Source organism: Ceratotherium simum, chromosome 32, assembly GCF_057802395.1.
Source record: "Ceratotherium simum simum isolate JZ-2026a chromosome 32, ASM5780239v1, whole genome shotgun sequence".
Classification (NCBI taxonomy): Eukaryota; Metazoa; Chordata; class Mammalia; order Perissodactyla; family Rhinocerotidae; genus Ceratotherium; species Ceratotherium simum.
In genome coordinates, this window is record NC_141931.1 from 22,793,505 (window position 1) to 22,808,361 (window position 14,857).

General features: G+C 38.7%; 1 protein-coding gene across 4 annotated transcripts in view; it reads right to left on the minus strand.

Annotated features, from left to right (window-relative positions):
• CELF2 (CUGBP Elav-like family member 2) overlaps positions 1 to 14,857 on the minus strand; it is a 307,113-nt gene that overhangs the window by 241,636 nt on the left and 50,620 nt on the right. The window lies entirely within an intron of this gene.

A 14,857-nucleotide genomic window follows, 5' to 3' on the forward strand; every position in this document is an offset into this window, starting at 1 on the left:
GTTTAATTAGCACTCTAGCCAGCACTCAATTAGATACATATGTTTTTGCCCCTTGAAAAAGAGCTCGGAGTTCTTAGATTTAAGATAATCTAGTGTCACCTTTTCAAAAAACATATTAGCATCCATACGCTATCCACATACGTATGAAACACATCTACCATCACCTATAAACCCCTCTTTTATTGTTCATTCTTTTGGGTAGCTGGTTATCTGAAGAGCATTCCTGAGGTAACCCACCTACCCCATGAAGACAAATGAATTCACCAAACTCAGCAAAAATTCTGAAATCCAAATGCCAACTTTATAAATACACGCTAACATCACTGTGCTTTGTTTTTTCTAGGGTATTCTTCTTAAACTCCTTCTACAGACTGAAACTGCACAATTCTGTTGTCTCCTATGGCCTAAAGTCCCTCAAACCTACCTCACAGTGACACAGTGACACACAAGCCAGCGAGCGTCTCCAGAAAAATCAAACACACTTAATTCTTTTTAAAAACCCAAACCTCAAGGATCAATTTTTCTTTCAGTGGTTGTTCCCTCATCTCCTCCTGCCCCTTTAAGGAGGTACAAAACACTTTTCCCCAGAATTTGCAGAAATATATTTGTAAATGAAATTTTATTTGGGTCTCGCCATGCAGGAAGCTATTACCCGTCCGTTATCTTTATGTGTGTGATTAGGAATAATAGCTGATTTGTGAAGTTATCTATTACGGGAAATAATCAAGATTAATGAGCCCTCTGGCACTTGCTGAATGCCTCGGGAGATTTATTGCTCAGACTGTGCATTTCTCTTGTTGTGTTGTTGGTGCTGTCAGAGTTTTTTTTACAAACGCAAATGGAGACATGGATTAATTGCAGAAGGGGAAGAAAGCTCTTTCAATGTTATCAAATATCTTGTACTGCTCAGTCCCACCCCTCTCCCAATGATACTGCTTTATTTTATATAATGCTGGAGTCTAGTTTCACTTGAGACCCAGGGAATGTTTAGCCCACACCCTCCATGGCACATGGACTGTCCACTTAAGAGTCTTGTCCCCAAGTCAAGGTTTATCCTAGATGGAGAGAAAAATGTGGTTGCTATTGCTGCAAATGCCAAGGGAGCTTCAACCATTTGCTCAACCAGGGAGGTGCCGCTTTCTCCTCCATGGAACTGCCCTCTAGCTATAGGGCTGTTCTAGATAAAACCATTGCTGTTGTGCAGAGGTACCTTTGTTCTGAATGGCTGGATTGATCCAGGACAGTTCTGTACCCTATGCATTTCTGGAAATGGAACAGTGATCCAGGATGCAAATGAAACTTCAGTAGTCCTGCCTCTGGATTGTGCCAACTGTGTAGTTAATGTGAAATTACAAGACTGCTTCTGACACAGGTGATGAGGAGGGAGCAACAAAAAGCTCCCAATGACTAGATCCCATTTGGGGGAAGCAGAATAAAGTGCTGAGTAAGGGCAGAGACCCTGAGCCAGGCTGCCTGTGTTTGAATCCCAGCTTTACAACACCCCTTCGCCCCATATGTAAACTCTTTGCACCTCAAAGGCCCGTCTGTAAACTGGGGAAAATAACAGTACCAATACCACAAGGTTGTTGTGATGGATTAAATGAATTAATATATGTGCAAGTGCTTAGGAAAACTTCATAAATGTTAGCTATTATTATTTTTAAATAGCAATCTATCAGTGGAAACATAACTTGAAATCTCCTGAACTCTTAATCCACAACGTTCTAATACACTGGTTCAAATCTTTAAGTTCAATGTTTTTCAATGGACAGAATGTGGGTGTAATGGATGAACCCCAAATTAAGAGCTAAAAGGTTTGGCTTCTAGACCCAGGTCAGTCACTAACCAACTAACCAACGGTATGATGTTGGTCAAAGCACTGTATATCTTTGGGTCTAGTCTTCCTATCTCTAAAATATAGAACTAGAAAATAATCTTCAATGATGGTATCACATAAACCTTTAGGTTATACTTGTTCTTTCTGTTAACTTAAGGGGAGGAACAGAACCAGGAGTGAACGTAAAATCAATGCAATATACCTGAAATTTTATACAAATGGAAGGAAACCCTAACAAAGGCACACTTGAATATTTAGAAGATTATGGTGTTATCAACTAATAAAGCCCCAGAGTGCTTATTTGCAGAAATTTTAAGAAGTCAAAGCCTCTAAAAACACACTTTGCAAAATACAGGAATAGCAAAGCGTCCCAATAGGGTACTTTTAATGTGCTCAAGCCTGCATTTCCATAATGATATTAAGAGGATCACTGGGTTTATTTAAAAGCATATATACTGATGACCTTAGCAGTTGATGATAATGGCCTTTTTGTTGAAGGGGTTTATACTCTCTAGACCATCATTTTCGCATTCTCTTGGCAGAACTTAGAAAATAATATTATTTTTTCTTTTATTCCTTTCCCAGGGACTTGTTAATTAATCATCAGGTAGAGTCTGAGATCTCTACACCAATAGCAAATTGGCTAGTTTTTAAAGCGACATATTTATTTCCCATTTAAAAGCAGAAATCACTGCTTGTGAATTATACCACTTGTGAATTCAAGAGTATGATTTCTTCATTTCTCTCTCCCAACCCTACCCTTGACTCTGCCTGTTAACATTACTATCTGTCTTATTTAGGCCCTAGTCAAATTCCAAGAAGTCACCTTCAACCTTTCCAAATGACATTCGTTTCTCCCTTCTCAGAGCCCCAAAGCATTTTACACTTCTAATGTAGCATTTTGCACATCACACTTAATTGTGTGCTGGTGCATTCCTTCATTCAGCCCAATAAGACCCCAAGCATAGGATCATCTCTAATCCATATAGTCAATTGAGTCTGTATTCCTCTGTCTGTCCAACAACATCAAAAACACGAGGACTGTATCTTAATTAATGTTTGTTTGCACTACAGTTCCTGGCACATACCATCCACAAAGCTGTTGCTCAATATAAACTGTAGAATTAAATAATTTCACTTCTTAGGGTTATATCCAACTAGAGAACAAGGAACTGGATTCTTCTACATTATTCCCTCTTCTGGAGAGAAATGAATGATCCAAGATCATTTTTTCTTTTGCCAAACAATTATCTGCTCAAACCAGCATGGACTAGAACTTCACAGTGGGCTGGTAACTGCTCTGGACCCCTGATCATGGGGTTCAGCCCTCTGAATCCAGAGAATGGTAAATAAAGTCTAAAACAGCCCACATTTTGGTTGATGAGATTGGCAATGGGAAGCATGGAGTGGAAATTTGGGTATTCTATGACAGGTTGTTTCAAAGTCCTCTGCATCTGTTCTCTGATTTAATCCCTCCTATCACACTACATGAGAAGAGCATCATCATCTCCCTTTTAAAGATGAAGAAACTGAGGTACAGAGAGGTTAGGTGGCTTGTCCAAACAAGTGATGGAAACAAGATTCCAATTCAAGCTGTCATACTCCAGATTCCCTGCTCTTCACCACTAAACTTTGCTGGAGGAGTCAGGAGACCGATGCGTTTCTCATCCACTGCAGGAAAAGGGGAATGGGGCATATGGAAAGGATAAGGGGAAAAGCAGAGGTTGAGCTGAGGTTTTAGAGAGAGGGTGCACGACACTACCTTAGTAAAAGCTTTCAGGTAAAACTGGAGTTATTTTCCATCATTCACAGGCTGGTTATTCGGCACATTCTCACTCATGCTGATGACAGAAAGAAATATCTATGACACTCACCAAACTACCCTTAGCAGCAGTTTCCACTGGCTTCTCCACCTCTCTGTTATTTATACTCAATTACATTTAAGTTCAAGGGTTCCTATAAGCCATTCACAGAGTGAGTTGAGAAGCTGAAATACACATTTGTTTCCTATTATTAGGAATTTGCCAGTTGGCATGGCCCCCAATAATAGGCATCTGTCAAAATGATAACAGTCCTTTCACCAGCTCGTTTTTATTTTCCCAACAGAGGTGTCTGCTGTCAACAGATTCTGTGGTATGAACAGAAGGGTCATTATGACCTCTGACCTCACTGCCAGTTAGGATGGAATAAAAATCACAGCCAAAGGAAACAATGCATATTGGGATGGGACCTGGGGTTAGAATCCATCCTCATAGGTGACTCTTCTGGGAAGGGAGAATAGGAACATTTCTCCTTGTATAAATGGAATTCTTTATCTGGCATCTATCTGGAGACATTAGTATAAAGTGAAAAACCTCATTCTGTTCTAAATAATATTAAGACACTAGTGATTTCACTACAACTAGTTATTACATGCAAAGGGGATGTTGAACACATACTATTTGAAGGACAGCAAAGCTTTGATGTATTTGCTTGAGGATCTGGCTTCCTTTGCCATATACAATAAGCATCTTAGTGTCAGCAGGTTCAACATTTTACCATGGATGAGACAATTAAGTCATAAACCATGGAACTATTCACAGACCGCCATGTGCTTCATGCCAAGAGTGGAAAGACTTTAGTTTTCAGCTTAAATTTAGAAATGAGAAATACTGGCTCTAGAGATCTGTAATCAGAAAATCATAGCATTTTTAGAACTGGAAGGGATCTCAGAGCTCATCAAAGTAATCCCTTCATTTTACAGATGAGAGAAGAAAGAGTGAGACAGGAGGAGTGATTTACACAGTTACTCAGCTAAGCACAGCAAAGTGAAACCTGGAACCTAAGTTTAACATACGACTCCTAGGCCACCGTGTTTTCCACTCTGCAGGGAAACCTAGCACAATCACTTGCCCGCATTAGCCACCAATACTTTGTTGTTGAATAAATAGCTGAGTGATCTGGAAATCTAGAAGACTTAGAGCAAATAGAGTTTGGAAAGGGATGTTACAACCTGTGCCAGGTCAGGGAGCCATCTCTCCCATTATTTCAACAAAAGATAGGAGTTCACCCATTGGCTGCAACTGGGCAGATTTTCTTTAGGGTCTTCTGTTGGAAGAAGCTAAGGGCTGGATATCGTTTTTCAGTGTGCTTTTTGGGAAGTAATTACCGTTTTGAATTCTAAGAGAGTACTTGGGGGGTTAAATGGGGTAAGGGAGTGAACAGGACAGAAGTCCAAAAATTCTGTTACCTTCCTTACTCCTCTCCTCCACAGAACCCTGGCTCCAATCCGAAGCAAGGAATCCAGAACTCCAGCCCCCAGTCTACTGGAATACTGACCATTCTGTGAGAAACTGGCTAAAGTCTCTCTGGAGAAAGAAAAGCAGGCCAGGATGGTGTGCTGTTGGCCCCAGAATAAAGCTTGTTTTGTTTTTCTTCTCCAGGAGTTCAAAACGTATGGAAGAAAACACCAATATAAATGGGGAAATTAGAGTCCGTGGAAAACACACCAGTAGGCGACTAATAATTCCTGAAAGCCTTTTTTTCCTAAGAAAAACAATAGCATGGAGGCCCAGTAGATACACACTGGAAACCCTTTAGTAATACTTATTTACCAGAATGGGCAAGGGAATGTGTCAAGAACTTCAGAGAAAATAAATCAATCAAGATACTCTTGTCCAAATTTTCATCTATTTATAAACGAATCCCCCATGAGAACTTTTTCAGAGGTTCTGATGTGTCAGTTTAATGAATTCTCTTATTTATTTTCTATCTCAACTCTCCCAGATTTTGGCTAGTATCGGAACCCATAGTGCCAAAATAGCGAAGGGGGGTCCTGATGTAGAATTTCCATCTTTCCTGGGAACAAATTCTATCAGGAATGGAAATGCTCTTGTCCTAACATTCTTTAGCCAGTTTTTTAAACTCAAATTGTCCCCAGTGTGACTCAGATTGATGTAAATCCAGATAGTGAACTTGGATGCTAGTTAAACTTGAATTTTTAAGAGGTACTCTTTGAATTACAATACTGAGATTGAGATACCTATCCTTAAGATTTCTTCCCCCTTCTCCCTGTTGGTCTTTTTGCCAACCTAGTCAATAGGAAACCACTGAGTAAAAGTTAGCTTCTTCAGATATAAGGTTGAGGTTGCCCCCTCCTCTAAAATAAGCACCTTTTATTTAAAGAATAATTTTGTTATTTGAAAGTTTGATTTCTATGAAATGCATGCTCAAGCAATACTTCAGAAATCCAACACACACCTATTTTTTCAAATAAATTCCAAACTCATCTAATAAAGTCAGCTTAGAAAGAGAAAACAGAAGCAAGCTAAAACAGCTGTAGCCCATCCGCCTCTAGGAGCTGGCAGCTGGCTAGACTTAATTCTAATGACAAGACATGGATCAAACCACAGTTCATACCATCTTCTTTTCAGTAAGTGAACATTAGGACTTCAATTCAAATTAAAGACTGTCCCAGGAAAGGCTGTCCACCATTCTCCTCCATCTCCAGAACAGTACCTTCTTCATCTTACCATATAAGATTGAAATTAAGCACAAAGAAGGTTCTCTGAACAATACACAACGAAAAGGCCCTTCAGTATCTGACTCAGTGCCATGCACAAATTATATTCCACAAAATCAGTGTTTGACAGAGAAGAAGGTAATGGTCAACACATAGAGAAACTTCCAAGTCTAATATTGGCTTTGCCTGAAATTTACAGTCTATACAGAGTCTAGAAGCCCATGCAGGCAGTGAGTCCATTTTCTGGGTAATTTTGGATAAACTGCAAACTCCATGTTCCTTGTCTAACAGAAGAAATAATAGCCACATCCCACTAAACATATGTAATCATCCACTCATTCATTCCATGAACATTTACTCAGCCATCAGGATGGGCTAGGAACCAGGCACTTACTAAGAAATAATCCATTAATGATGGTAAAAGACTTGTAAATGTACAAAATGTACAGATTTTTTTTAAAACAGAGAGAAAAAGCAAAGGGAACATTAATGGGGTCCCCACTTGGACCTTTTACCCATTACTTAGTTCTCATAACGAGCCTATATTATTTCCATTTCTTAGATGAAGAAATTAAGGCTGTGAAAGGTTAAACGACTTAAGGTGACACTTAATAGCAAAGCCAGCATTTGAACTTGTGTCTGCCAAGGACAAGGTGAAAACTCTTTCCATTGTACCTTACCAACTCTCATAAATAGTCCTGTACCGCATAATGACGTTTCGTTCAACGACAGACCGCATATACAACGGTGGTGCCATAAGATTAGTACCATAGAGTCTAGGTGTGTAGGAGGCTATACCATCTAGGTTTGTGTAAGTACACTCTATGATGCTCACATACCACGAAATCGCCTAATGACACATTTCTCAGAATGTATCCTCATCTTTAAGTGACGCATGACCGTACAGCAGAACATTTACAAACTAGGGCGCAATTGATGGTGGATTATAATCTTAGTTATTCACCCAGATTCGTTTTTCCTAAGTGTTATGAGTCACGCAAATGGTTAGCAACTAACAGATCCTAAAGTAATCTGTTTTTCATACTAATTGCTATTGCCATCTGCACTATATTGTGGTAATTTTGACCACACAATGATACAGCCAGGCGACAGCAAAAATGAACCCAAGAGAGTTCTGAGAGACAACTTCTCTTTCTATTTTGAATAGCTAAATTCCATTGATCTGCATTTCCCCCCTATTTTTGTGGAGGTGATAGCTGTACATCAACCTAGAAGCTGAGCATATGCTAAAACCAAAGTCTAAGAATGGATTATAAGGAAATTATGGAATAACAGATTGTTTAGGTGATAGGACTTTATCGCAAGTAGATCCTAAAAACTTATGAAATTTACATGTTTTTCAGATGCCCTTCCCTCCCCTCCCCCCAGTCACTCTGACCAAGTTTAAGAATGTTTTCGTTTTTATTTCTAGGCCAATAAATGCAAAGAGGATCCTTAAAACTGCAGGGAAGTAAAACAGAGGAAGAAGAGTGGTTTTATACATTCAGTACATGAAGGACATACACTGCTCTCACAACTCAGCAGTACACACAGAATACAAATAATGGTCGAAAGGAGAAGGCTCCTTGCTCAAGTGAATTAATCAATTGTAAAACAAATCTCTTTTGGTCCCAAACTGTTTGCTTATTTTTTAATCATATCACCTTTATACTAAAGATGGGAGTAGTATGATTCTCTGAATGAGAGAAATGGACACGCCCAAGAGCATCATCACTTCCAGATCACATCTATCGAGCATCCAAGGGTTTCCAGTCTTTCCTATATAGGTCAAGACTACATAATAGGTAAAAGAATATAGAATTGCTGCCTTGGATTATTTTTATATTTTCTGTAGGCAGTGTATGAAGAGACAGAATCACCCATACTTTTGTGATCTGACAGAACTATTCATTCATCAAGCTTTTAATCGGTATATAACACTGTGGTGTTACATTTCTACCTAGCTTTTCTGACTATGCAGTAAGTTTGTAGGGGGTAATAGATAGATTTTGGTAGATGGAGGATGCAGAGGAAGAAGAATCGAGATAAATAAAACTGATGACTCTAGAAATGGGTCAAGCAGTGACCCATGGACGTGAGGACGTGAAAAATACATTTAAGGAATCTCTCTCTTCTAGGACTTGGGGCCAGGTTATTCTCTACGGGCACCTTCATTACAGGCAGAACTTGCTCAACTCTGGAAAAGCAGTGACTTCACTCCCTTTATAGTCATTTTCTTTGAGCAAAGAATAAGTTTATGAAAGGTGAAATTTGTAGCACCCAAGGGGGAAATGTTGTTGAACTCTGCTTCCCATTATATATGTTCCCCACAAACTCCTCTTAGGATAATACAAGAAGGAGCAATTACATAGAAACTGGAAGAGGAAATTAGAAGGAAATTTAGGCTGTCTTAAAGACGCTCTCAAATACCTCTACCTATTCGACTCAGGAATTGCTCTCCAAAGGAATGTATTCAAAACTTAAATGATGAAACATTAAGTACCGTAAGAGGGAATTACCTTGAACTAGCAGAAAACGGTCTGCTCTAGTCTACCTAAGCAGGTCATTTCCCAACACTAATTTGTATTCTTCATTCCCTTTGGTGTGCTTTTGTCGAGGATTATTTTGGGCTTTAGTTGCAAAACTCCTAATATGCTTTTATAAGTATTATTTATGGCTAAATCCTGATGTAGCAGTGTGAACATCAGACTGTTGTCTTCCTCATCCATATTTTTCTTCTACTCACACAATAATTTCTAGAGCCACGGGACTCAAGTCCATAAAAGCAAAATTATTTTTATGTTTATGTGTACTGTATGGTTAAGACCATGGGTGAATTTTCATAACTCATCTGTCAAGAGGCTCACCCTATACTTCAATATATCTCAGAGGGCATCAGAATCTTGAACACACTCAGCAATAACTAACTTTTAAACTAATGACTTTCCAGTTTTACCTTTCAATTTTACTAATAGAACTAATAATACATATTTTTATATGGCCCAGAGGACTTGCATCATTTTCCAGGAGAGAGAAGAATACATATTCATGACTGCGTATTTGGAAGACAGAAGTTTCTAATGCGGACAAGCTGACCTAATTACTTTTGATATTTTACTCACATTTATGGTATCCAGCCTCTAGTTATAAAAGCCTTAGGAGAACACTTTAAAAACTGGACTGATCAGAACTGACCCACTGAGGACTATTTAGGATTTTTTTCCAGAATAGTATTTCCTTACTTCATCTAAACTTGGCATTAAGAAGAAAATATTAGCCATCACAGTCAGTATAAATACTTTAATCAAAACAAAACAAGTGAGAGCCAGCCCTGATGGCCTAGTGGTTAAAGTTGGGTGCTCTCACAGCTTCAGCAGCCTGGGTCTGGTTCCCGGTCGTGGGACCACACCACTCGTCCATCAGTAGCCATGCTGCAGTGTGGCTCACACAGAAGAACTAGAAGGACTTACAACCAGGATATACAACCATGCACTGGGGCTTTGGGGAGGAAAGAAAAAAAGAGGAAGATTGGCAACAGATATTAGCTCAGGACGAATCTTAAAAAAAAAACAAAATAAGCAAAGGAGAGATCTTTTGGGGTGGTATATTGAGGTGTCAGCCCACATTTTTCCCATCTTTTAACACGTTGTTCCTACAACCATTCTGTACATTGAAAATCTGATATTTATAATGATAACCCTAGGCATTGTATGAATTACAATCACTAAGGAGACATTAACTCAGAGTTAATGGTTTTTAAAACTGCAAAGGACTTGGAAAATTACCATTTTATAGGTGAGGAAATTGAGGCCCAGAAAAATAAAGTGACTTGCCTAAGGTTACTGAGCATTAAATGACAGAGCAAGAATTCAAAGCCAGAGTTTACCTACAAGTCCAAAACCTCTTTCACTGCCTCCCTCGTTTACTATAACCTGTTTTCTGTAAAGCTACATGCTGTCAATAACCAAGGTAGATCTGCAAGGGAAGGCGTCCTCTGGTCCATCCCCTATAAGCCTGAAATTCTACTCTTGACTACCAATGCCTTGATTTGTGGAGCTCAAACCAAGTCATTTAAATTTTCCTCAGGCTTAGGAAGCTGAAAACAGAAAATGCCCACAATCCACGCAATGCTTCTTTGTCCCATCAACTTGTACTTAATGAGTCCACGTCATTTTAGTATACACCAAAGAGAGGCTAGAAACTCCATTTCAGCTAAAGCCAGCATTCTTTTAAAAGAGAATGCTAGGTGCTATGTGTTACAATGCTAACTCAAACTCTCCTTGTTATCAGTCACTGCTTAACTTAATTCTGGGTTGTAAAACATTCTTATAAGGCTCGCCTAAGAAACATCCAAGGACTGAAAAGTACCTGTGGCTCTAAATCTGTCCACAGATATTAAAGCAAGCAGTGCACACTTAAAGCCCTCAGGCCACATTTACCCAGCTCCTGCTGTAGAATATATTAAGCCTACCTCCTTGCAATGCAAACGCATCCTCACAGCATCTGCCTTTTCTTTTCACTATCCGAAGGAAAAATTCTGTCCCTTTCTGCTTGCTGCTAAATCTTGGACTATCCTACTTAGGATTCTAAGATAAAGGCCCTATATAGCATTCTCTTTAACCTCCAATATTCTTCCTAAATCAGGAGTAAAGTTTGCCGAAGTTTGGCATCTGTCTATCCAGCCACTATTGTTAATGAGCTTCCTCTATGACAATAACTGTTCCATTAACTTTTTTTTTCCTCAAGCTTCTATCTGCTTTTTCATGTCTACCAGCAATCCAACTGGACTTTTCTTAAAAAAAAAAAAAAAGGATCATGACTTTTATTTTCTTTCTGAATAATTCAAAATAGATTTTTTAAAAACAAATTATTTTTTCTGAAATAATCAGTGTTTTCTCACACAAAAAGTATGCTGATGCCTCATTTTTAAAAACCTTTTTAACAAAAACAGGAAGAAAAAGAAAAGGATTTTTGTTTTCTTCTTTCTGAGATGTTAACATCAGCAATAAATTAAAGATTTGGTTAATTGAGATTTTTGCTCTAATATTAGTAAGTTTTTCTTGCTTAAAAAGTTTCCAACCATCATTTCATAGTATCTGCTTGCCTGGGTCCTTTGTGAATGTCACTCTTCATTCCTAAGAGTTCTTACAGCTGCTCACTCCCCAGTTCATCCTTGCGATGGATGTCAGCTGCTTGGCTGCAAATATTTTATCCCCTAAAAAACAGGTTTCTAGTAAACACTAAACCAAACGGAAACAAAGTAGAAAAAAGGTACATTCACCTTTTAGCCCCTGGACATCTGAATCAGTACTTATGTTATAGCATTAATCCACTTTATTCACATAGCAGCCTTCTTTTGATCTTCTTATATGTCTCTATAGATAGAATTAAATACCTCCAACGGACTGGTTTTGAGGATCAAATTACCATCTCCCACAAAATTCATGTATCTATACCCTGGGACCCCACACTTAGCTGAACTTTTAATCCTTAACAGGTGTTGTATTATAGAATGTAATCTTTTTACTGGGTTATTCTCACATTAACCTTCATTTACTTTTTTCTATTTAAAAAGCGTGTGCATATGTGAGAGAGAGAGAGAGAGGGAGGGACAGAGGGACAGAGGGAGAGACACAAGCTGGGAGAATGCTGAAAGATGGTGCATTAAGCATTATGCTTTCTTTCCCTATTTTGTAAAAGAAATACAAACATGTCTTCAGATGACCTATGAACATCCCTTACAAATGGGCTCCTCTACGCCTCTGCCACTCAGAAGTAGTTGCAAAGGGAGAAGGGGACAATCACGTCACACTTGGTAAGGGGAGAGCTCACTCACTTTTATGGCCAGGGATTAGGACAGAGGAAGATCCTCCCATAGTAACAGCAGCAAACTAGAATATTATCGAAAACATCTTTCGGTTCCCTTCTGAGCCAAAGAGGTTTTTTTAATAGTCCAATTGGGAATCTACATGTAAACCATTTCTATGAGAAAATAAGTTCCAAAATTCAAATATGTGGCTTGAAATGAACTTCTGACTAATTTGCCATTTAGAGATCGTGAAATTGTTTTGCTTTAGCTATCTGAACCTAAGAATAACCCACAGTTTCTATGGCTGGGCAAAGTAACCAGTGCGTCTTCACTAAAGAAATGGATGTTTTCCTAGGCAGAGGTTCAAACAGAATTATGCCCATTGGATCATTCAGATTTGTAATGCATGATTCATACCTTCTGTGGCATTCCGAATTGCCACTTCTCCCTCAACTGCATTTGATATATTTTTGTACCACATACTTTGTCTCTGTTTTAAAAAGTGCTGCCAATAACACTAGTTCACAGAGTGACCACAGGGATCGGAGGGCATCTTTTAGCATGTTTCAAAGAATAGCAGGTAATTTATTTTACATTCGATATTACTCAGGAAAACCAAAGAACACCAACCAGACATGGGCTGGAAATCTTTCCTTATAATTCCATGTCGCTTCTAAGGCAGTGCCAAGATATTTCGAGAATGGAGGTATTCATTTCAATGACGAAATTTGACTTCGGAATAAGCTGACATACTTTCCAAGAATGGAGAACTAGGCTAGAAGCCAGGAATTTCCAATCTTTGGCTATTTTTTAAAAACTCCCTTGAACAGTAATTCCCACCCTTTTCAAACGTATTTTTAAAAAAAAATTTAGTCCCCTCATGCAATAAGAGTTGAACTTTTGGTATCTGATGATTAAGAATATACAAAAAATACAAAGTTTCTTTGAATTTAGTAATATATCTCAAAATTATTTTTTATTTTACTGATCAAAATAGTAACAAAATAGATGGGACAAATGTTATAACACACACATACTCATATACACTTCACTCTATAGACGATTATTGATGTGCTCAAGGATTTTAGAACGTCTGGTAATAACTTTCTTTGCAGTCCCCTCGGGGACCTGGGGCACAGAGGCTAGAAATAATTTCTCTAAAATAGTCTTTCAAATTCCAAGCTTCCAAGTTCTATGACTCTTATAAAAATATTCTCTCACTTATTTTGCATTTGGTTGTGTTGTGAAAATATTTTAATTGCTTTAAAGTTAATTGCCAAAATAATAAATGTAAAGAAATCCTGAATTAAATCGTAAGTTTGCTTCACAAAACTAAGTAAAACACAACAGTATACCTGTGGGTTTCATGGCTCCCCTCTGCATCTGTCACCTTCTCCTACCTGACCCAGGAGAGAGCCCGCCTCTTCTGCAAGGTGGTTGTTATTAAAACCAGCATGCTGCGAGGCTGAAGGCCATTTTAATGCCATGATAATCCTTAACCAGCGAACCGCAGCTGAGTTAAATATAAACCCCTGCCACTTGAAACCAAACAGTCTGCATATACAGTGTCTAGGCACAGTGCCTCATATACAGTAGGTGTCAGCAAATTTGGCTAGTCTTATAACCATCACGAGCTAGTCACTCACTAAAATTGGATATACACTAAATGCTGGGAAACCTCCCAGGGCCGATATACACTCCCGAGATTCCTAAAAGTTCACTGAACCTCCCTTCCCCCCAGAAACAGCCTTCCTAGAGGAAAATGCTACAGTAATTTGAGACCAAATTGTCAAAGCTCAAGGGATAGTTCCGTCCACAGGGAGAGCAATCTGTGAACCATACGGAGTCACAGCGTGGGTGAGCGTGGTACTATATTCTAACTTTTGAGATTTTTAAATGTTTTATAATTAAAGTATCATGGCTATGATTTGGTATATTAATATTTTAGTATAAGTATATTAATATTAATTATATTATCTAATATGTAATTATATTTATATAATTTGTATAATACATAATTTATAATTTGTGTTTATTATATTTTGTAGAATACATAATCTGTGTAACATATAATTATATTAATATACTTTGTTGTTAGTGCCGAGTCGATTCTGACTCCTGGCACCCCTGTGGACAGCAGAGCGGACCCCTGCCCTGTCTTTTCATGCCATCCTCTCACCTTCCGGCGCTCTATCCGCCAACGCTCAGCTGCTGTTCCTAAGGGTCTCATGGCCAATTTTTTCAGAAGTGGGTGGGCCAGTGCTTCCTCCTAGTCTGAGTCTGGAAGCTCCGCTGAAACCTGTCCACCATGGTGACCCTGCTGGTATTTGAAATCCCAGTGGCAGAGCCTTCAGCATCACAGCTACAGGCCAACAGCCACAGTGTGACAACCACGGTCGGGTGGTGTGGTTCCCTGACAGAGACACGAACCTGGCTTGGGGTGTTGAGAGTGCCTATTCTTACCCACTAGACCACCAGGACTGGTTATTAATATACTAATTAGCATCATATTTTAACAATTATTTTAAATGTTATTTCCATTTTTAAAATAAATTTTATTAGATTTCAGGGACATATGCCTCCACCCCCCCCGACCCCAGTTAACATACCTGATTTATAACGGGAAAACAGAATTCACCTAAAAGAATATCACCCAAACAGATATCCCAAAATAAAAGTGATACTTGCTAATTCAAGGTGTCTTTTAAAC